The sequence below is a fragment of the Dasypus novemcinctus genome, chromosome 22 (genome assembly GCF_030445035.2).
Source record: "Dasypus novemcinctus isolate mDasNov1 chromosome 22, mDasNov1.1.hap2, whole genome shotgun sequence".
Lineage (NCBI taxonomy): Eukaryota > Metazoa > Chordata > Mammalia > Cingulata > Dasypodidae > Dasypus > Dasypus novemcinctus.
Window position 1 is genome coordinate 54,544,750 of NC_080694.1, and position 23,190 is coordinate 54,567,939.

The window sequence follows — 23,190 nt, forward strand, 5'->3', positions numbered from 1 at the left end:
CCTTGTAAGAAGCATTCTTGGGAAGGATGGCTTTGTCTCTTTTGTTTTTGAGATTTGCCCACTGATTGCTAAGACTCCGGACTATAAACTCTGATTAGCTAGCCCAAGGGTTTGTGAGTAGCTGCAAACTGTGAAAGAAAACGAAATGTGGCATTTACATGATTTAATCTGAAATGAATATGCCTGTGATTATTTGTCCTTCATTAGTAAAATCCTCTGCTTTGGTTTCTGATCTTTTCTTTGGCTGAATCACTTCTACTGTATCTTCAACCTATTTTTTCATTCAACCTGTATTCCATCAGAGTGTATTCCCAGTTTCCTTTTATCACCATGGTGACACCATGTGCTTGTGCCTTTATTAAAAATTTATCTTAAATAGATCTTCTAGGAACTACTCTTTTAGGCAATGACAGTTTTTCAGTTTCAAATCCACCATAATTTCCAGATACTAGGAATTTGTGTGCAAATATTATTCCACTATTACTGTAAAGGGAAATAAGGCAAACTGTTTAAAATTAGCTGCTGTTCCTGCGAGCTGCTTTATGTGTGGAAAAAGACATTCTTACTTTCCAAGTACACTTGGCACACAATCTTTTAAAAGATGAACTTTAAGCAATGCTTGGCTTATATGATCATCTATTATTGGGAAATTTTGAACTTTGAAATTTAATGTTACCTTCCTAGGAACCTAACCTATGGGAATAAATAGAAAATGCTAATAAATCTTTATATGCACACACAATTATCTTCACATTTATTGTAAAGATAATAAAAAGCTTGAAAGCTACATATATGCCTAACAATGGGGGAAGGATTAAATTATGGTATAGGAGGATGATTGTATAATATGCATCTTTCAAAAATGATATTACTATAAATTTTAGTGACAGGGGAAAGGTTTATAATATGTCAATTGAAAAAAGGATAAAAATTTATATGTGATAGGACCTCTGTCTTTATAGCTATGCCTATATCCCTTCAGTTAATTAAATTTCTTTAGTTATATGTGTATCTGTTTATAAAATTGCCAAATACTAATAGTGGTTATGCCTGAATGGTCAATTTACGGGTTGAATTTTATCTTTTTAAAGCTTCTCTCTGCTTTCTCTGGTTTCTTTAGTGAGCATAAAATGCTTTTGAAATTAGAAAGACAAATCGTGCATTTAAATATAAAATTAAACTCTTCTAATGCTACCTGATTGTAATAAAATGATGACGAGGTCCCTAGGATTTTGCAAATTTTCCTTGTATCTGAAGAGCCTATTGTTACAGAAACTACTCTTAACCTGGTACTTTTGTTTAAAAAGGGGATTCAAAACAATTATTCGAGATGAAGGACAGAGACTATTGTCTTCACCATGGGTAATGAAAAATGAGTTACAAGGAGGTAGGAACAAAATCAGGTGACTTTGTCCCAAGTGTATATAAATTAAATAGCAATTTTCATAAAGGTCAAATCTGGAGTCTGCAGCTGGGTTTGACAAAAGAAAAGACTGCAGGGGTATTTTTCATTATAGTTAAACAAAAATGTACTTAAGTAATGCAAAATGTAAAGAGGAAGATGCTGTATATGAAGCTATTGTTAATGGGTATTTTGGGGAAGACATAGTCAAAGGGAGGTACTGTGATATTAAGGAAAAGGCACAGCATGTGCATTCTAGACCTGACCCTGCTTTTACCAAGACTTGGGCCAGTCATTTTTTCCTCCCTCTTGGTCTCGGTGCCTTTGATTATGAAGTGAAGGGTGTGAATAAGATGTGATCAAAAATATTTTAGAGTTTAGAATCAGATTTACTCTGAGTCACATGATCTCGTAGCACAGACCAAGGCATGGGAGTTGACATTCCTGAAACGTGGGTTCAAGGGCTTGTTTGACCTACACCTGGAACGACTGAAATGTGGGTGGGAAGATTAGATGTTCAAGGTCTTGACTGGTTGGGTCTCTGATGGCCTGTTGCTCTCTTTTTCTCTCTTGACAGGAAGTCAGACAATGAGGAGCGCAGAGGCCCAAGCACACCAATGCTCTTCTTGATTTCCACCAAACAGAGCTCTTCCATTTGGAACACTGTTTCCACGTGTGGAAGTATTTCATCTTTTATAATGTGCTAGTGAAAATTTGTGGTGAGAACCAGCAAATGGTGATAATGGTTATACTATTTTATGACTAGAAGAGTCTGTTAAATATATCTAGATTGTGCTTGTGTATACTTTTTTAAAAAAGATTTATTTTTTATTATTTATTTCTCTCCCCTTCCCCCATCCTCCCACCCCAGTTGTCTGTTCTCTGTGTCCATTTTGCTACGTGTTCTTCTTTTTGCCCGCTTCTGTTGTTGTCATTGGCATGGGAATCTGTGTTTCTTTTTGTTGCGTCATCTTGCTGTGTCAGGTCTCCATGTGCGCAGCGCCACTCCTGGGCAGGCTGCACTTTCTTTCGCACTGGGCGGCTCTCTTTACGGGGCGCACTCCTTGCGCATGGGGCTCCCCTACACGGGGGACACCCCTGCATGGCAGGGCACTCCTTGAGTGCATCAGCACTGCTCCACACGGGTCAAGGAGGCCCGGGGTTCGAAACGCGGACCTCCTATGTGGTAGGCGGATGCCCTATCCACTGGGCCAAGTCCACTTCCCATGCTTGTGTATATTAATGCATTGAAAAGACTCTTAAATAATTGACACACACACATAGTGTCCTGGTTTTTAAGAGCATAAAATTGATGTAAAATTGACATGCAACCAATTGTACATATTTTCAGTGTACAGCTTAATAAATTATGATACAATTATATACTCATCGGCCATCACCAAAACCAAATTAATAACCGTAATGTTATGTCAAAAAGCTTTCTTGGTTTCCTTTGCATTACCTTGGCAAGTTTGTTTGTGGAAAAAGTATGGACCAAACTTCAGTTTTTTGCATAATGGATATCCAATTATTCTAGTACAATTTGTTGACTATACTATCCTTTCTCTATACCTTTGTCAAAATTCAATTACCCATATACATATGGATTTACTTTTATTTATTTATTCATTTTAGATAAATATATATATTTTTTAGGAGGTACCAGGGAATTGAAACTGGGACCTCGTACATGCAAAGCAGGCACTCACGCACTGAGCTAAATCCACTCCCTTAAAATCACTATTCTGTTCCATTGATATATTTATCTTTCTTTTTTGTGTCAACATCACAGTGTCTTGATTACTATAGCTTTATAATAAGTTCCTGAAGTTAAATTGTGTAAGTCCTCCAATTTTTTTCCCTTCAAAGTAGTTTCAGCAATTCTATGCCTTCTAAATTTCCATGTGAATTTTAGAATCAGATTATCGATTTCTATAGGAAGACCTGCTTAAGTTTTGACTGTAATTACATTGAATTTTCAAATCAGTTTGAGGAGAACTAATGATATCTTAATGATATTGAGTTTTCTGACCCATGAACATAGTCTATCTCTCCATTCATTTCAGTATTCTTTAATTTCTCTCTCCTGTTGGATTCATCCCTAAGTATTTCATATTTTTGATGCCTGTATAAATGGTTTTGCTTTTTTAATATCAATCTCTGATTTTCATTGCTCATCTATACAAATAAAATTCATTTTTTTAGTATTGCTCTTATGTCATGAAACTGTTGAATTCATTTAAGAGTTCTAATAGCTTTTTGAGGTAGATTTCATAGGATTATTACATGGATGATGATGTCATCAGTGAAAAATGCAATTTGATTCCTTTCTACTCTGGATGCCTTATTTTTTCAAAGATTTATTTTATTTATTTATTCCACCCCTCCACACCCCACCCCACCCCCGCCTTGCTGCTTGCACTCACTGTCTTCTGTGTTCATTCACTGAGCATTCTTCTGTGTTTGCTTGTCTTCTTTTAGGAGGCACCAGGAATGGATCCTGGGACCTTCTGATATGGAAGAGAGGCACTCATTCATTGAGCCACCTCAGCTCCCTGGTTTATTGTATCTCTTATTGTCTTTTCCTCTGTCTCTTTTTTGTCATATCATCTCGTGTCAGAGCTCTGCATGGGCCAGCTTGCTGTGCAGGCCAGCTTGCCTTCACCAGGAGGCCTCGGAAACTGAACCCAGGACCTCCTATATGGTAAGATGGGAGCCCAGTCAGTTGAGCCACATCCATTTCCCTTGATGCCTTTTATAATATGTCTGTTTCTTCCCTTATTAAGCTAGCCTGAGCCTCCAGTAAAACAATGAGTGGAAGTGTTGAGAGCAGACATCCTTTTCTTGATTTTAGGGGAAAAACATTTACTATTTCACCATTAACTATGATGTTACTATATATATTTTTGTAGATGCCCTTCATCATGTTGAACAGGTTTCCTAGGAGTTTTTCTTTTTTAATTAGGAATAGACTTTGGATTTTGCCAAATACTTTTTCTGCATCTATTGAGATTTTGTGTGCATATGTGTGTTTATGTATATACATGTAATAATCTATTAATATGGTGAATACATTGATTTTTGGATGTTGAACCAGTGGGATGAACTTGAATTGGTCATGATATATTACCTTTTTCTTATGTATATTGTTAGATTTGATTTGCTAAAATGTTTTTAAAAATTTCAGCTGTATTCATGAGGGATATTGGTCTGTAGTTATCTTGTAATACATTTTTTGATTTTGATATCAGAGTAAAGCTTGTATGATAAGAGGAGATGGGAAGTGTTAACTCTGCTTCAAATTTCTAGAAGAATTTGTGTATCATTTGTATTCTTTCTTTTTTTTAAAAAGATTTATTTAATTTAATTTATTTATTTCTCCCCCCACCCCTTGTTGTTTTGCACTTGCTGTTTGCTCTCTGTATGTTCTTTCGTGTCTGCTTGTCTTCTCTTTATGCAGCACTGGGAACCAATCCTGGGACCTTCTGGAGTGGGAGAGAGGAGCTCAATCTTCTCGAGCCACCTCAGATCCCTGGTCTGCTGTGTCTCTTATTATCTCTCCTCCCTGTCTCCTTCTGTTGTATCATCTTGCTGCACCAGCTCTCTGAGTGGGCCAGCACTCCTGTGTGGGCCAGCACTCCACGTGGGCCAGCATGCCTTTCACCAAGAAGCCCTGGGAATCGAACCCTGGACCTCCCATATGATAGATGGGAGCCCAATCAGTTGAGACACAATAATAATAAACCGTGTATTATTTCTTTCTTTAGTATTTGGCAGAATTAACCAGTAAAGATATCTGGAATTGGAGATTTCTTTGTGAGAAGATTTTTAATTACAAATTCACTTTTTAAATAGATGTAGGACTATATAGGTTATCTCTTTTCTCTTAAGTGAGCTTTAGTAGTTTGCGCCTTCTTAAGGACTTTTTCCCCTTTTATCAAAGTTGTCCAATTGATTGACATAAAGCTCATAATATTCCCTTATTAGCTCTTCCAGTTATCAATTTATTGCCTCTCAACTCCAAGTCCATCCTTTTGTACCTGCTCACTAAAAATGTAGCTTTAAGAATTTCTCCTTTACAGCAAGCATGATAATAAGCTTTGTCAGTAGAAAGTGCTGGAGGGACATGATAGAGGAGGGGCTTTTATGCCCCTGTTCCTGTTAGGAGACTATGCTTTTTGAATATTTTCACAGTTTTGCGCAGTCAGGCCTTTCTAAGTGAAGAGCTCTGGCACCTGGGTTAAAGGAAGATTGAATAGCAATTAAAAAGATGGAACCATCTGGAAAGGCACACAGATTTATCTCTCCAGAGCCATTGTTTACATCAAGGTTGGTAAGAGAGACTTTCAGAGGAGTTATTTATATTCCAGAGGAAAGGTGTCTCTGAAGGGGAGGATGGGAAGATGTGCCACCTGCACTTTCTAAGTTTCGAGTTTCATAATCTTGCGGTTCCTTTCCTATGTTACAGACCTCACCACACACACACAAGGTACATCTGGCTCCGCCACATCACAGCGTGAGAGAATCGAGGCACCAGGAACTGACTCAAACTGCTCTGTGTGTAAAAGGTCTGTCCCTGATCCAGAGGACACACACACACACATGCCTCTGTCTGTGGCCGGCTAACTTAGCTTGTAGATTAGGTAACATCTCAGCCCTTCCCAGTTTCAGACTTAACAGTTCCAGTGTGGGGCTGTTTTGCTGCTTCTTTGCCCCTGCTGCATGACTTGTTGGCGGTGGGCTGCCCAAGCTACACACCCAGAGCACCCAGTACCTTGGTAAGCTCACAGTCCTGGCCACAGCCCTCAGACGCCCTCCTGACAGGACACTGCGTGCTCCAGGTCTTGTTCTGCCCTGTTGGTCAGCAGGATTCCTGTACCTCAACCTCCTCTGCACAATTACCCACCTGGCATGGTCTATCTGCAGCCTGTAGGGTTGTTCCCCATTATCCTCCTGATGTCAACACTGGTGCCCCAACTGCATAACACACTACCAAAGAGAAGGCTCCCAATACCCTGACTCCCTCTGTGCTCCCTTTTGTCAGCTTTGCCTCATCTATACCTGGAAGGATTTTTCTCTGCTTGGCCAACCCCTCTGGATCAGCTCTGGCTCAGAAGATCCATCAAACTTCTTTGCCATGCATTTGGCTGGAACTACACCTTTCCCAATAAGGTATTATTGGTAATACCCAATAAGGTATTACCCTGAGGAGGGCGCCCCCTTCCAAATTTGTTCTTCTGTGGGTACTGCCTTCAAACTTACACTATTCTTTAGAGTGTTCTTTATATATTTATCATTACCCCCTGTTAAAATGAATAATTCTTTGTATCGAAACTTCTTGTTCAAATTACTGTGTTTTCTTTATCCTGATTGAACACTGACTGATGTGTTCATTTAAAAAAAAAATTTTTATTTTTTATACTTTTTTAAAACTTTTTTTTAATCCCCCCCCCTTTGTGGCTTTTTTTGTGTGTGCTGTCTGCTCTCTGTGTCCTTTCGCTGTGCGTTCTTCTGTGTTTGTATTTATTTATTTTTTATTTCCCCTCCTCCCCTGTGGTCTGCTTACTGTCTGCTCTCTGTGTCCATTCGCTGCACAGTCTTCTGTGTGTGTGTTTTTTTTCGCTTGTCTCCCTTTTCTGTTGTGTCACTTTGCTGAGTCGGCTCTCTGTGGCACTTTTGGGCTGGGCGGTGCTTCATGGCGTGTGGGCAAGCCTGCTTTCACAAGGAGGTCCCGGGACGCAAACTCAGGGCCTCTCATATGGTAGATGGGAGCCCAACTGATTGAGCCACAGCCGCTTCCCCGATGTGTTCATTTTTAAATAGTTATTGACATATAATTGGCATATATTAAACGGCATATATTTAAAGTGCAAAATTTGACATATGTCTTACCTTGCCAGGGATGCCATGACAACACATCATGGGCTTAGCTTAAACAGCAGGAATTTGTAGTCTCTTGGTTTTGGAGGCTGAAAGTCCAAAATCACGGTCTCGACCAGCCATGCTTTCACCCGGAGTCGTAGTATTCTGACCCTGGCTTGCCACAGTCCCTGGGATCCTTGGCTTACCTCTCTGCATCTGTCGCATGACCTCTTCTTGTGGCTTACTCTGACTTCTGGCCTCAGCTGACTGGCTATACCCAAATTTCCTTTAATAATAAGGCCTCCAGTCTTATGGATTAAGACCCATCCTGATTCGATTTGGCCCCATCTAAATAGGGTCTCTGAAAATCCTATTCCAAAATGAGTCAGCACCTTAACTGATGATAACATCTTCAAATATGCTATTTACAAATGGGTTCGTACCCACAGGAATGTGATCTTTTGTGGGGTACATGAGTCAGTTCCCCAACAATATGTTTTGCAATATGTATACATCTAGAAAAGCATCACTGTAGTGATGAGAACGAACATACCTATTAACCTTGAAAATGTTAAGATGCATGATTTTGTATTTTATTCTTAAAGTGGGATCCCCAAATTGTACAAGCTTTTGGGCCTCACAAAACCTGGATTTGCCTCTGTCTCTAAGCATAGTTTTACTTGACATGTCCCAGTAAATGAATTCTTCATGGTATCTGGTGGATTTAATTTTGTACCCCAGTTGGAACATGCTCTTGGTCTTTGTCCATATTCTGGCTGATGTGGAACCATCTTGAAGAAATGTATTTCAATTAAGGTGTGATCCAACTGAAACAGGTGTGGTCCAACCGAATCAGGTTGCTTTTTATTTTTTAAAGATTTATTTTAAAAAATGTATCCCTTCCCTTCTTTCCCTTGTTTGCGCTGGCTGTCTGCTGTCTGTGCCCATATGTGGTGTGCTCTCTGTGTCTGCTCATCTTCTCTTTAGGAGGTACCAGGAACCAAACCTGGGACTTCTCATGTGGGAGAGAGGCACTCAATCACTTGAGCCACCTCTGCTCCTGCTTTTTTGTGTCTCTCATAGTGTTTTCTCTTTTTCCTCCTTGTTGCATCATCTTGTTACATCAATTTGCCATGCCAGCCTGTCACGCCAGCTTCCTATCTTGCTTGTCCTCTATAGGAGGCACTGGGAACTGAACCTGGGACCTCCCAAATGGCAGGAGCCCAATTGCTTGCGCCATACCCATTTCCCTCAGGATGGGTTTTGATCAGACTACTGGAGTACTTTTTAAGCAGAGTGAAAGTTTCAGAGAGAGAGAGAAGCCACAGGGAGCAGCAAGAAGCTGGAAGAAATCTGAACCAGGAAGAGAAAGGAGAAAAAGTGCCATGTGTATTGCCTTGTGATGAAAAGCCAAGGAACCCCAAAGATGAGCAGGCAGCCAGAAGATGCCAACCCCAGGAGGAGGCAAGTCTTCTAGCCTCTGAAACTGTGAGTCAATAAATTCCAGTTGTTAAGCCAACCCATGCTGTGTGTTTGTTTTAGCAGCTGGGGAATGAAAACAATAACATTTATGATATCAGAGACTGTATAGAAGTCAGGTCAATACTGACAATAATCACGACAATGATGGGGATGGAAGTGGTGGGAAAACCTATCTCTTCTGTCAGATCATATATTCTTCTGATACATCAAAGAGTTCTCAAAATCCTACCTGCTGTGATTTAAACATATTTCGTCTTGATCTACCCACACAACACAATGAGAATCTCTGGTTGGCATTTAATATATATATATATTTTTGTGGCCAATACCTGCGATGATTACATTTTACAAACAAAAAAAACCAGAGCATGCAGATTTTTCATAGTTTATACATTTAAGGTTATTTATAGCCTGATAAAAGTATCTGATCAATTTGTTACTTAGTTATATACTTTAAGAATTGCTTTTTTATAAAAATATACAATATAACTACTGGAAAATTGGGAACAATGTTATTTAGAGTGCTGTTTTTCTAGTCTTCAATTACTATGTTTTGGGGAGGGTTTTTTAATTGAAATACTTAGCATTGAAATTGGTGGCTTCAAACATATTTTACGTCAAAGACAAAGATGAGGTGTTATCTTGTGTACTGCTTCTTAAGAATTATTTAACATAGCACAAATCAAATCAAATATGTTCTTATTGTATTTTACTTATTTATGAGACAAATGTCTTATTTTCTGCAGGTGATTCATATCTACTTTTTGCTTTCATCCTTTATGTGTATCTTGCTATTTCCACAAATCCCTTTTCTTCTTTACTCTCTTCATTTGTCATTTTTTCTGCAGTCCCATTGCTCGATCCCAAGACAAAGAGCTCTTTGATGATGGAATAGAAGAGGGAGTTAAGGAATGGCTTAGAACCAATCCAAGAAAGAACAATCCAATTCCCACTTGGAGGAGGACCCAAGAGCTGAATCAGCTGGGGCTGTGGAGCCTGGGGAGGAAATTGTGAGTAGCTGCTCCCAATTGAGTATTGGTATCTTCCTGTGGCCTGGGAAGATGATTGTTATAATTAGCAACAAATGTCAAGGGCAACTATAATTTACCCGTCCCTTTCACAACTGATAGTTTACCTTTCTCAGTGCCTCTCCTACTTACCCACCATGTCACTCTCCCCACCCTTCCATCACAATCAAACATAGACTAAAATACCTGTTTTATAGTATTTGTATATGAATGTATAATTACAGAAATAATATGACTATTAATTTTAAGAATTTTGTTAAATGCTTACTCATCTAAATTCCAGGTTCTTTTAAAATTAAAATTCTTACAAGGAGGACCTAGAACCCATGGGATTACACAATAGGCATGTTGGAGGGATCCTTAGAGATATTTTACAACTATTAGAGAAATCCTAAATGTAGTACAAATGTGGGTTATTATTAACTATGTTATTAATACAATTATTGTTAAACAATTCCTTTCAAGTACAATTTTTTAACCAAATCAATTTTATTGATATATATTAATAAAGCATACAGTTCACCCAAAGTGTACAATCGATGGTATTTGCTATAATCACATAATTGTACATTCATCATTTCAATAATTATTAGAGTATTTTCATTATTTTAATAATAATAGACACAGATGAGACAAACAAGAAAATTCCTCACTTCTCAATCTCTCTATGCTTCCTCCACTGTACATAGTCAAGTACAATTTTAATATCCTATGGATTTGATTTATAATATAATTTTTATCATTCCATTTTGAATTTTTGATGATAAATCAGAAGCAGCACATGTAAGTCTTGAGTTAAATTTTTAAATTGAGTGTCAACCATGATATTTTAATAAAGCAATAAATAATTATGAAAAATATTTACTTAGCCTGTGCCTGTGCTAGATGTTTAGTAAAGGATAGCTGTAGTTGTTGAACTGATTTTAAATGAAAATAGTTCAAGTGCTCGTCTTTTTAAATGTTCCACTATTTTGGGTTTTCTACTGCATCTATATGGATAAATCCAACTACATATTTTAAAATAACACAGAGTATTATTTTTAGACCAGTAACTAAATAGAAAAAAAATGATGTAAATAAATAAATTGCTGATAAACCTACTGTTCCCTATACTGAGGAGAGAAATGTATAATATCTAACAATTACATGGGTTTTTGTTGTTGTTGTTGTTGTTTTTGAGTCTGGCTGCTGCCCTAACATTTTTGTTGCCTTTACTTCCAGAATGAACAGTCAAAATCTAGGGCATACATTAGTACCCTATATCCTTATGATGTGAATTTTTTCCTTATGCCCCCACTGAGACTATTATAGAATATCACTAATAAATTATTGCAACCATATACAATGAACTTTGCTCCATGCTTATTCTTCATGACATCTCTGTTGATTTAAATATCATTGACCATCCCTGCTCCTTGAAACAGCTTGTTTTGTGGCATTGAGAATGAGTCATCATCTATCACCTAGACTCGTCCTTATTTCACTCCTATTCTTTTTCCAGCTTTCTAAATGTACATGATCTTTAATGCCCAGCTCCAGAACATCTGTTGTTTTCCTTCTTCTTTGAGAGTATGTATTGTCAGGGCCTCAGTTATCATTTTGGTATGGATAAGACTACAATAACTAACATATTTCCATCTCCAGACTTGTCTTTTTGAATATCTTAGAGTCAAAAAAAAAAAAAAAAAGAGATCACTAACAAAAGTAAGGAAAATTTTTGAGATGATGGTTGCTAGCAGAAAAATTGAGATGGAGATTCTGTTAATGCTAGTACAGTCTATTTGATTTTTCAGTTTTGTTCTCTTTTGAAAAAACTCAACTTTTCTTTTCACTGTGTACTTTAGTTCATTGTTTAATTTTATTGAAGACAAATAAAAATATGTACTATATCTAACCATTTTAAAGTAATTAGTTAAGAACTAAGCAAAGGCACATAGTTTTTCAGGTGATAGAATAATCAAATCATTATTTACACCCAAAGTTCTATTACTGGCATTGGGGCAAGTCCATTTTTTAGCACCACTTGTGTTTGCTGGCTGTGATTACAATGAAATATAATAATACTTTTTATTTATCCAGTGCCTTTCATCTCTACACCCAGTATGCTTGGATCTCAGGTGATTCTCAATGTGTTCTCTCCTTCATAGGTCACTTGATCACTTCCTGAGCCTGGGAATGAATGCATTGCATAAAGTTCATGCTTGCTGATGACTGGGTTACAAAGACCAAAGCACTATATGTGTTCAACTTATCATGGGATTACCCAAAATAGACTTGTTTTCCCCCTACCATATTGTTTTTGTTTAGAGACAAGATTTAAAACAAAGAAACAAATCTTCTGGGTAAAAGATCTAAAGCATGACACAAAAGTAGATATTCGTGTACTGAATTAAATATGACTACAAAGCAATCAGGCTGATTTTCATATATGATTGTGGAATTAGTCTCATTACTTTAAATTCACACCTTTACTAGTCATGTCTCAATAGAGGAGCAAGGATATTTTAGTTTGCTGCTTTGTTTTATTAATGAAGAAAATATTTCATGCCACCTCTTTGCCATTAGAAGGTATTAACATAGAAGACAGTTGCTTGTCTTCTGGAGAATAAGTACAATTGCGTAACAATTGAATTTTCTCTCACAATTTATTTTGTGCACACGCTTTCCTTTTTTCTTCTCTACAAGTTTCCTTCTTTTCCAAGATGGCTGGGTAATATCTGTTTAACAACACAAATGCCCATACCCTGGATGAGCCAAGAAATTTAAACAACAGAGTGTTCAATTAGAAAAATCACAAATCCTACACGTACCTTCTTCGCAGTCTCTTTGCCCTGTAGGTCTTGGGCTGCTTATTTTGCTTCTCTAATCTAAAGATCAATTTCACAAAAAAGTTTTTATTTTGTATCTCATTTTCTAATGTGAAACTATATGCATGCCCATGTATGTTAATAACATATATGGAAACAGCATTGATAGTTTAAAAGTTTTTATAAAATAACATTTGGTGAAAATAAGAATACATAATCTTAAAATAATAGTAAAAACACAAGTAACTAAGCAAAATCATTACAAATCATCAAACATATACTACAAAACATGTTGAAATAGAAAATTAATGTTATAAACACTTTTAAAATATTTCCACATTGAAGTTTTGGAATTAGATTTAAGGAAAGAAGTTGAATCTTTTTAAACGATTCCTATTAAATTTATTTACATATTCCTATTCAAATAATTCCTATTCCTATTTTTACACTTATTTTTTATTTATTTCTCTGTTTCTCTTCCCTTCCCCTCCGGCCTCCCTCCCCCGTTCCCCTGTTGTCTGCTCTCTGTGTCCATTTGCTCTGTGTTCTTCTGTGTTTGCTTGTATTCTTGTCAGCAACACCGGGAATCTGTGTCTCTATTTGTCATGTTGTCTTGCTGCATCAGCTCTCTGTGTGTGCGGCACCACTCCTGGGCAGGCTGAACTTTTTTTCACATGGGGTCGCTCTCCTTATGGGGCGCACTCCTTGAGCGTGGGGCTCCCCTATGCGGGGGACACCCCGGCATGGCACAGCACTCCTTGTGTGCATCAGCACTGCGCATGGGCCAGCTCATCATGGGTCAGGAGGCCTCGGGTTTGAACCGTGGACCTCCCATGTGGTATGCAGATGCCCTATCAGTTGAGCCACATCTGCTTCCCTCCTATTCCTATTAAAACTCAAAGTAAATGGGAGCATTGTGGGTTACCAAATAATACAAAAATATCACCATACTCATTTCCATGTTAAATTCTTGCTACTATGTTCTAGTGGTGCAAAACATATAATAATATAACAATAAATCTACATAGGGCATTCTGGAATATATCTGTTGAAGAAAATGATTTCTGCATGGCATAGAGCAAAAAATAATGATAGTAGTAAACTTACCAAAGGTCCAAATTCCATAAAGAATGATTTAAGACATCTTATAATAGGTTTATTTAGTTTACATCTGTACTAAACTTTTAAAATTTCATTTCAAAATTAGACTTTTCTCTGATAGTCCTGGGTTAAAAACAACCTAAGGAAAATCAAGCTAATTTTGTAATTAAACTTTTAAGGATATTTGGGAATTATGCTCTCATCCTCAATTCTGCTCCAGATTAACAAAAACCTAAGTCTACAATAGATTTATTTCCCCCCTCCAAATATTAGACTGATTAGTTTAAAATATGTATGAGCTTTTTGTTAAAATAAAATAAAAAGTCAGGTTGCTCAATATCATATTGTACAGGAAGTAGAAACAGATTTTAGTCATGGCTGTTCCACAATTGTCGCTCTAAAGAAGAACCAAAAGCACAACAAGAAAGTATAACATTAGTTAAATTAAATGAAAAATAAATTTAAAAAGAAAGAAAACACAGGAAAGGATATTAAAAACAAATATACCCTGATCTGTGCTACAAATAGGCCCTAATGTCAGTGCTAGGCTTTCTAGCAATCAACTAAGCAATTGTAAACTGTGCAGTTTCTTAGTTCACAGAGTTTATGTGTTTAAAAATATAGCAATTGTTTGAGAAGTTAATTATTCTGTATGCTAATGCCAGAAAGAAATTTCTTTCAAGGTTTCTCCTTGAAAGAACAGAGAATGCAGGCCTCCATTACATCCCTACTGATGAGGAGTTCAAGGAGCGCGTTTTATTCAAAATTACATTTCCCCTCAATGTCATCTTAGGGTGTGATAACAAAGCAGAGCCTGGAAGGCAGATCTTCTCTGTGGAAGTAACATGGCTCGGGGGCTCTTGACTAGCACTGTCTTTAACAGACGCCTGACTATTTCACCTGTTGCCAAATGGGCTTCGGGTACCCCGCTCAAAAAGCAAAAATCATTATTTTTCGTCAACTATCTGTAATATACAATTGGCTTATAATTTATTATCTTATGCAGTAGGTTAACTCAGCTTTCTAGGCATTTATTTTGTAATCAATTCTCTACCATATCCGAGAATGGCCTGCTATTCAAGATTAGCCATGCCGAGTGGCTTTACTGAGATTTCCAAAAGGCCAAAGGGCGTGATTGGTTGGCCTACTTGTATAATTTTAGGCTGCATTTATTTGCTGCCATATCCCTACCCTCTTTTGGAGACCTCTGGGGTCCTGTTGTCTCCTTCACCTGTATATCCAGAATGAGATCCTGAGGAACACCCAGCCTCTGCCCTTAGGGACTGATGGCCTTGCTACTCACCGTTTGTCCTGTGAGGTGCCTCAGCTTTCCTAAGAGGAGGTCTGTCCCTCCCGGCTTGGCTGGCCAGAAGGCACATGGCTCCAGCTTGAGACTGGACCAACTCTCATCCAGGTAAATGTTGAGGGGTACTGCCTTAGTTCCCTGCTGCCCCAATTTTATGAAAAGCTCACATGAATCCATAACACACACACACACCCATGGTCCCTGGAAGGACGCAGAGAGCTGTGTTGATTGACTGCAGATTGCTGTTAGCCCTCACATCGTGTAATGACCTGTGTTGAATTGCTTCTTGGATACAGTGTCCCAACCCACAGTCACTGACTTTTTTTTTTAGATTTATTTTTTCCCTCCCCCCAGCCCCCCGCGCTACCTGCGCTCTCCCGTCTGTTCTCCATGTCCATTCGCTGTGTGTTCTTCTATGTCTGCTTGTCTTCTCATTAGGAGGCACTGGGAACTGATCCTGGAACCTCCCATGTGGGAGAGAGGTACTCAATCGCTTAGTCGCCTCAGCTCCCTGGTTTGTTGTATCTCTCGTTGTCTTTCCTCTGTGTCTCTTTTTTTGTTGCTGTTGCATCATCTTGTTGCATCAGTTCATAGTACAGGCCAGCTCTCCGTAACAAGGGCCAGCTTTGCCTTCATCAGGATGCCCTGGGAACTGAACCAGGGACCCCCATATAGTAGATGAAAGTCTAATCGCTTGAGCCACATCCACTTCCCAGTCACTGACTCTTTAACAAACCGTCCTAGGGAGCACGTCACTGCTTGTAGCTTACAAGAACATTGTTGAGTTTGTTACATCAAACAGTGTCATCTTTATGAGGACCCGTGGGAGAAGAGTCTCGTTGATTTCAAGACTTAGGATTTAGGAAGGTCTGTCCTACGACACGTTTCACCTCTCACCCATGCTATGAATAATGTACCTGACTGAGCCACATCTGAATCCTGAGCGTCCTGGCTCTGTCCCCAAGGCCACTACCTTCATTACCACGACTCTCTGAGCACTGGCTGCCAGAAAATGTGGGTTCATATATTAACTCCTTCTAGCAGGATCCAGATCCACCTGCATCTTGTGTGTTCACTTCAGTCCTGGCTTCAGCTAACCATTTCTGTTGTCATTTTCCTTAGGTTCCAGGTTTCATCCACTTATTTTTATTTGATTTCATCTTAGTCTATTGCATGGGTTTTAAAAGTTAGCATATGTAATTTATGAAAGTGACCATCCAAGTCTTGGGAGAACTGACCTTTCATTGTTCCATGACCTCGAGGTCTAGGAACTCTTGTGTTCTTCAAACTGCTCCAATGCGCAGTCAGACCTCTGCTCCGGATTCGCTCAGTGTTCCCTCTACGGGCTTTTTCTGTGCTGATAAAATGACGTGTCACCACCTTTCCCTGGGAGGACATGGTCCATCGCTGGCCTTGTGTCTGTCTTTGTCCCTCTCACGCTATGCACTTCAAGCATATACATTTTAATATAAAATGTAAGGCTTCTTGGAAGTATTAGATTCTGTGAGCATCACGTTTTTGATGACTCATATCGTCATTCAGTTTCTTGCGTGATTCAGTAAAAGATCTGAACTCGTCTCTGAAATGAATACCATCATTTAATTAAAAAAATGAAATGTTTACTCAGTTGTTTTGATAGAAGTTGACAATAAAGCGGAAGATTTGAGAAAAGCTGGTACTAAATATTGTCAGTAAACTCATTTCTTCTTTGTCTGAAAATACTTCCTGCTTAAATGGCATAGCAGAGACTCACTATATCCTGTGAGTCACTTTAGCATTCATACTTTTTGAATACCAAAGATGAACATGACAGAAACATCTTAATTATGCTATCGTTGGTCGCCCCATCTACTTACTCCCTCAGCCAACTGTTCTGTACCCTGAACTATTCTAGGTGCTGGAGATCCACTAGTGAGCAATGCAACGGCGGTCCCTGCCTTCAGGGAACTTATACTCTAGTAAGAGAGGCAGATGCTAAATAAGATAATTTCACAGGGTTGTGGAGGCTAAGAAGAAAAATAAAGGCAGGTAAAGGTGAACAAGTAAATAGGGTGACCCAATAAATAAAGGTGGTGGTGACTTTGATTAGCGGGGTCAGGGCAAGCCTCTGAATGTCGAGGTGACACCCGGATGAACCATGCAGAGCTCTGGAGAAATAGCCCCACACTCAGAGGGAATGATGAGTGCACATGGTCTTAGAGGGAACAAAGATTGTGTGCTGAGGGCCCAAAGGGAAGTTCAGTGTGATTTGAACACGGGAATGTCAGGAGAAGAGGTAAACCAGGGGATGAGGGCCAGCAGGTGCAGATCAGTCAGAGGTCTTCAGCTGTTCATGTCAACTATCTGGTGAGAACTTGAGCAAGTCACTTAACTTGTGTGGGCCTCAGTTTCCCCTTCCCTAAAATGACGAGCTGCCTCATAGGCCTGTTTGTGAAGATTTAATGGGTTAATCAATGTTAAGTTCTTGGAAGAATAGCTGGCCCTTAGTAAGTACTGTGAAGGGTTTAGCTATTAGTAGCAGGTATGCATGTGCAGTACAGTCTCCATCTAACAATTTAGCAGCCCCAAAAGAATAGTAAATCTAGAACAGATCTTAGTAATCATATAAGATCTTGACATGTAACTGGTGAGGCTTTTGCTCAGAGATGTCAAATGGTTTACACAAATTTCCCACAAGTGGTAAGTCAATGTTTAGACTCAACTCTTGGTCTTCTGACTCTCAGGCCTAGAGTTTTCTGCTATTAGATGGTGTTCGCCCTTAGTTTTCAATCGAATGGCTTAGAATTATTTCCCTTAGCACTTGCCTTATGGGATTGTATTTAGAATAATATTAGTGAATCTGATTTTTGTGGAGACTGAGATGGTTACCATATTGGTAGTTAATTTACACACTAATAATTTACTGCTAATTGAATGATATTTGGAAGTAATTAGAATTTTGTCATGAGGTTTCTAATAGCACTTATGCATAGTAAAATAGTAATATATGCTATTTAATATTATTCTGTTTTAGCTAACAGATGAACAAGAGAATCAATATATCCAATTAGTAGCTGTAGCTCTCATACTTTTTGAATAAGATGAATGTAGGGAAATTATTATACTATTATTATTCATTCATTCAATTATTCATTTTCTCAGTCAATGATCACTCTTTGCCTTTATTTTTCTGGGTACTAGAGGTACTAGTGGTCATAATATAAAGTCTCTATCCTTAGGAGCTTATATTCCTGTGAAGGCAGGCAGATAATAAACACGTGAATGAACTAAAAAGTAACTAAAAGAGATCATTACAACACAGCCCCCAAAATATTTTAAATGGGAAAGTCAGGAAATCGGTGATTTGGCTGTCATTAAGACATTAGAATTATCACTGACATTAGAAGAGCTAATCACACTTTAAATGATTAACTGTTTGAAACTTTTTTACTTTTCAAGTCTTAGTTCTCTAGCCTCAGCACTTAGCAATAAACAAATTCACGTTTATGTAAATCCAGGGGAACTCTGTATGTGGCATTACTGAATGTTGAGTATTATAAAGCTGTCATAACATTTGTATAGAATTAACATTATTTTATAGAAAGTGTATGATCTCATGGCTCAGATGAAATTAATTTTACATTTTAACTTGTCACTTTCTACAACTTTATAGAATTTCCTAAACACAGGAAAGTTGGTTGCTGGGAAAATCTTCTGCACCCCTCTTTATGAGAAGACCCATACTTGGGAAGGGTTTTGTTCTAAAAGTGTATTTGTAAGCCATAGAAGCAGTGCTTGGCATGGTTGTTAGTTTCAAATGTCAGTTCAATGAAGTTCATTTAGCTGTTCTTGAAACTGAAAAGTTACCCAATTTGGTTTGGGAAGAGTAAACAAAGGAGGAACATTTCTCTCCTTCCCTGATTAAAAACCACCAGATCCAGTCCATGTGTAAAGCAGATGCAGTTTGTCTTTTGTCCCATTTTATCTTCATTTCTGTACCTGTTTCCCTATAGCACTTCTCTTTTTAGGCCTCCAGGATTTTTTTTTTTTTTTCAGTAAAAAATTTATGTTCCCTATTCACTATGTTCTGTCTTATCAGAATAATAACAAAGTTGATGGATATTTTATTTTCAGGATGCTAAATAGATATTTTACAATGTCTGAATGATTTCTGTTAGTTTTCATCCAAATCCCTGCTTTTAAAGGGCCAAGAGTTTATTTTCTCAGAGTTATCTCCCTTTGCACCTTAACACCTTCTGCTCAGTCAGAATGTTCTTGCTTCTCACTTTGGGATGGTATGTGGGATTCAAAAATCTGGGAGATTTCACTCAAGGTAAGCTTAGTCTTGTGGGAAAAAGGCTGAAAAAATATATCAGTACTAACTGATTAGTTTGAGTTCAGCCTGCTTTTGGCATCTGCTTTGTTCTCTATATTGTCCTCGTGCATTTTGCTGTCACCTAGAGAAATAAACTACACAAAATCCTAGCCTAAGCGAAAGCAAACAGAAGCAGTGAATTTGTCCCCCTCCACTGTAATGACAGTACATGGGTCTGCTGCTTGCCAAAAACAGATGCAGTTTATAGTATGTTCAACTCCATTGCTCGTATTTTTTTCATTTCTGCTTCCCAGCTGAATAAATGGGGGGAAAAAAGAAAAAAAATTGCTACCATAAAAAGTACATTTCCCCCTCTATGTTCAATTAAGGAGGGACATCTATAAACACGGGCATAAAGCCCAGAGGAAATGAGATTTTCTGAAATGTTCTCTGATAGTCACTTTAACTTCCAAATAAAAAATGTTTGAAAATACATTTAGGACATATAGGCAGAAATATTGACATATGATATGTAATATTTGGCAGAGACGGATGGTCTTTGAGCCTGCCCAAATGAACTTTGCTGGTAATTACATAGCTTAGGAGAGGACTGATTATCAGTCTTGGGGTCCTCAATGAAACCCAGAAATGCTGGGCTCTATGGAATGTTAATGATCATGTGAAGAATTTATTTGGTAATCAAATCATAGGAATGTACCAATACAAATTACAAATATAATTCATGAGAAGGTTTTAGAAATAAAGTCTTCCAATTAAAAAAAAAAATTCTGATAGGTGTTATTTGCTAGGCCCCAAGGAGTCATGACAAAATGTGACTTTTTTGGAGGGGGGCTATATCTGCAGTTGAATTTTTGTTTCTGGGCTGCTTAGGGTGTGACATTTCTTTGTTCACTGCAATTTTCTCTCTGGGGCATATGTCACATATGCTTATAGCATGAGTTATAAGGCAAATAGATTTAATGTGGAGGGCAAGATTTGTAGCACGACATGCCCAAAGTGACATTTATTTGAAAAGTAGCTTAGAAAGACGGCATGGCTTATTACAATGCACATTGTGTTGAAATAAGGAAACCTAGTTTCTGTTTCTACTTCTGCCATTAAATTTTTTGAGTTTAGATAAGTGACTTGATCATTCTTGAATATATTTATGTATCTCTAAAATGGGAGGGTTGTCTAGTTGATTTTCAAGTCCCTTTCTTTTCTAAGTATCTAGTGCATGCTATTGGGCAGTTATCTGCATAAGAAGTGTCTCCTTTTTGGCCAAGATTATTGACTGAATTATCTAGGAAACTATGTATAAGAGTAAATAAAAAGATCTGAATATTTTCTTTTTTTTCTTGTTATTTTTACCTGATCTTGTGGCACCTCTAGATGTTTCTATATTTATGACTTTGGAATTAGGAAGAAAGATGTCACCCTCCTAACGCAGACATTCTAGTGATACATCATGAAGGGCTATCTTCATTTAGTACTCCTGTAGCCACCTAATTCATTGTCAAAAAACAAGATGGTATATTCGAGTGAGGAAAGTACGGTGAACTTAATGATGAGCTTGTTGGAAGCTGGGATCAGAGTTAAGGGTAAACCAAAAGGAACGGTAAAAATCTTTGGGGCCTGCAAGAGCAGGGAAACATTTACACCTCTAGGCCTGCAGGGACAAAGTGGTGAGTGGATATTAGAAACTATGTAGACTTTTAGCAGCTAGCTGTAATTGTAGGAGAGGGCCATCTGACTTGAGCTGATGGCTTCAATGGAGAAACCTGGCCACATTCCCCCAGGAAGAAAGTCGGGGGAGGATAAATACACTAATCTCTTTCTGCTCACATTCTCTGATTTCTTTGTAGTGCCTTCCAATTGACCAAACTCAAGTGGAGTCCAGAGGACAAGGGAGCCAGGTTGATGCAATATGGTACAGCTAACCTCCCAGAACATGGGGAAGGCTCAAGAGTGGTTCTGGGGGAGCAAATAGCGAATATCAAGTACATCTGTTATTTTCTGCTATAGAAATGTTTTTCTCATCCTATTAAAAAAACTAGTTGAATATGCTTTTTTAAAAATTTTTAAAAATTTTATTTTTTTAAAAGATACATAGATCACACAAAATATTACATTAAAAAATATAAGAGGTTCCCATATACCTGATTCCCCACACTCCCCACTCCTCCCACACTGACAACTTCTTTCATTACTGTGGTACATTCATTGCATTTGATGAGTACATTTTGGAGCATTGCTACACAGCATGGATTATAGTTATGTTGTAGCTCTCTCTTAGTCCATTCAGTGGGTTATGGCAGGATATATAATGTCCTGCACCTGTCCCTGCAGTATCATTGAGGACAACTCCACGTCCTGAAAATGCCCCCATATCACACCTTTTTTTCCCTCTGCCTGCCTTCAGCAACTCTTGCGGCCACTGTCTCCACATCAATGATACAATTTCTTCCATTGCTAGAGTCACAAGAATTCTATAGTAGAATACCAGTAAGTCCACTCTAATGAATGGTTTTTTTTTTTAATTTTTATTTTTTTAAAAGATTTATTTATTTATTTAATTCCCTCCCTCCCCTGGTTGTTTGTTCTCTGTGTCTATATGCTGCATCTTGTTTCTTTGTCTGCTTCTGTTGTCGTCAGCGGCACGGGAAGTGTGGGTGGCGCCATTCCTGGGCAGGCTGCACTTTCTTTCGTGCTGGGCGGCTCTCCTTACGGGGCGCACTCCTTGCGCGTGGGGCTCCCCTATGCGGGGGACACCCCTGCGTGGCACGGCACTCCTTGCGCGCATCAGCACTGCACATGGGCCAGCTCCACACGGGTCAAGAAGGCCCAGGGTTTGAACCGCGGACCTCCCATGTGGTAGACGGACGCCCTAGCCACTGGGCCAAGTCCGTTTCCCTGAATATGTTTTTTTTTTTTTTTTTTTTTTTTTTTTTTTTTTAAAGATTTATTTATTTATTTAATTTCCCCCCCTCCCCTGGTTGTCTGTTCTTGGTGTCTATTTGCTGCGTCTTGTTTCTTTGTCCGCTTCTGTTGTCGTCAGCGGCACGGGAAGTGTGGGCGGCGCCATTCCTGGGCAGGCTGCTCTTTCTTTTCACGCTGGGCGGCTTTCCTCACGGGCGCACTCCTTGCGCGTGGGGCTCCCCCACGCGGGGGACACCCTTGCGTGGCACGGCACTCCTTGCGCGCATCAGCACTGCGCATGGCCAGCTCCACACGGGTCAAGGAGGCCCGGGGTTTGAACCGCGGACCTCCCATATGGTAGACGGACGCCCTAACCACTGGGCCAAAGTCCGTTTCCGAATATGTTTTTGATTGACATGTACAGTGACTCTTGAAATGTTTAATTTTAATGGAAGATGTAAACTTATGAAAAACTGCTCTGGCCAATGCTTAAATATCTGTCATCATATTGCTGCAATGATGATAGTTTTGCCAGGGAACAGTCACTTGACTGTATCACCTGACTGTCACTTGATACAGTCATTTGACTGTATCACCAACTTACCTAAACCATTTGAATTGACACATGCTGTGACCAGACCTAGAAAGTGAGGCGAAATAGTTCAGGGTCTATTTTTACACATAGTTTGATTCAGTTTGCTAATTTTTTGGAGAATTTTGCATCTAACTTTATGAAAAATTAGTCTATAGTTTTGAGTATTTTGTATTGCCTTTGTCTTGGCAATATTAAACTCATGAAAACATTTGGGAAGTATTCCCTCCTTCTCTATTTTCTGGAAGAAATTGTGTAAAGTTAACCTTAACTTTTTTTTAATTAGAAAAGTTGTGGGTTTACAGATCATTCATGCATAAAATGCAGGATTTCTGTATACCACCCTACCTTACATTGGGTGGAATGTTTGTTAGAATTGATGATAGCACTTTTTTGT

General features: G+C 38.5%; 1 long non-coding RNA gene across 1 annotated transcript in view; it reads left to right on the plus strand.

Annotated features, from left to right (window-relative positions):
• Window positions 1–5,596: 5,596 nt before the first annotated feature.
• LOC111765012 (uncharacterized) overlaps window positions 5,597–23,190 on the plus strand; it is a 73,682-nt gene continuing 56,088 nt past the window's right edge. The window contains exons 1-5 of the long non-coding RNA XR_011647061.1: window positions 5,597–5,731; window positions 5,871–5,970; window positions 6,447–6,574; window positions 7,000–8,752; window positions 9,595–9,756. This is a non-coding gene — a long non-coding RNA (uncharacterized lncRNA). The remainder of the gene's footprint in view (window positions 5,732–5,870; window positions 5,971–6,446; window positions 6,575–6,999; window positions 8,753–9,594; window positions 9,757–23,190) is intronic.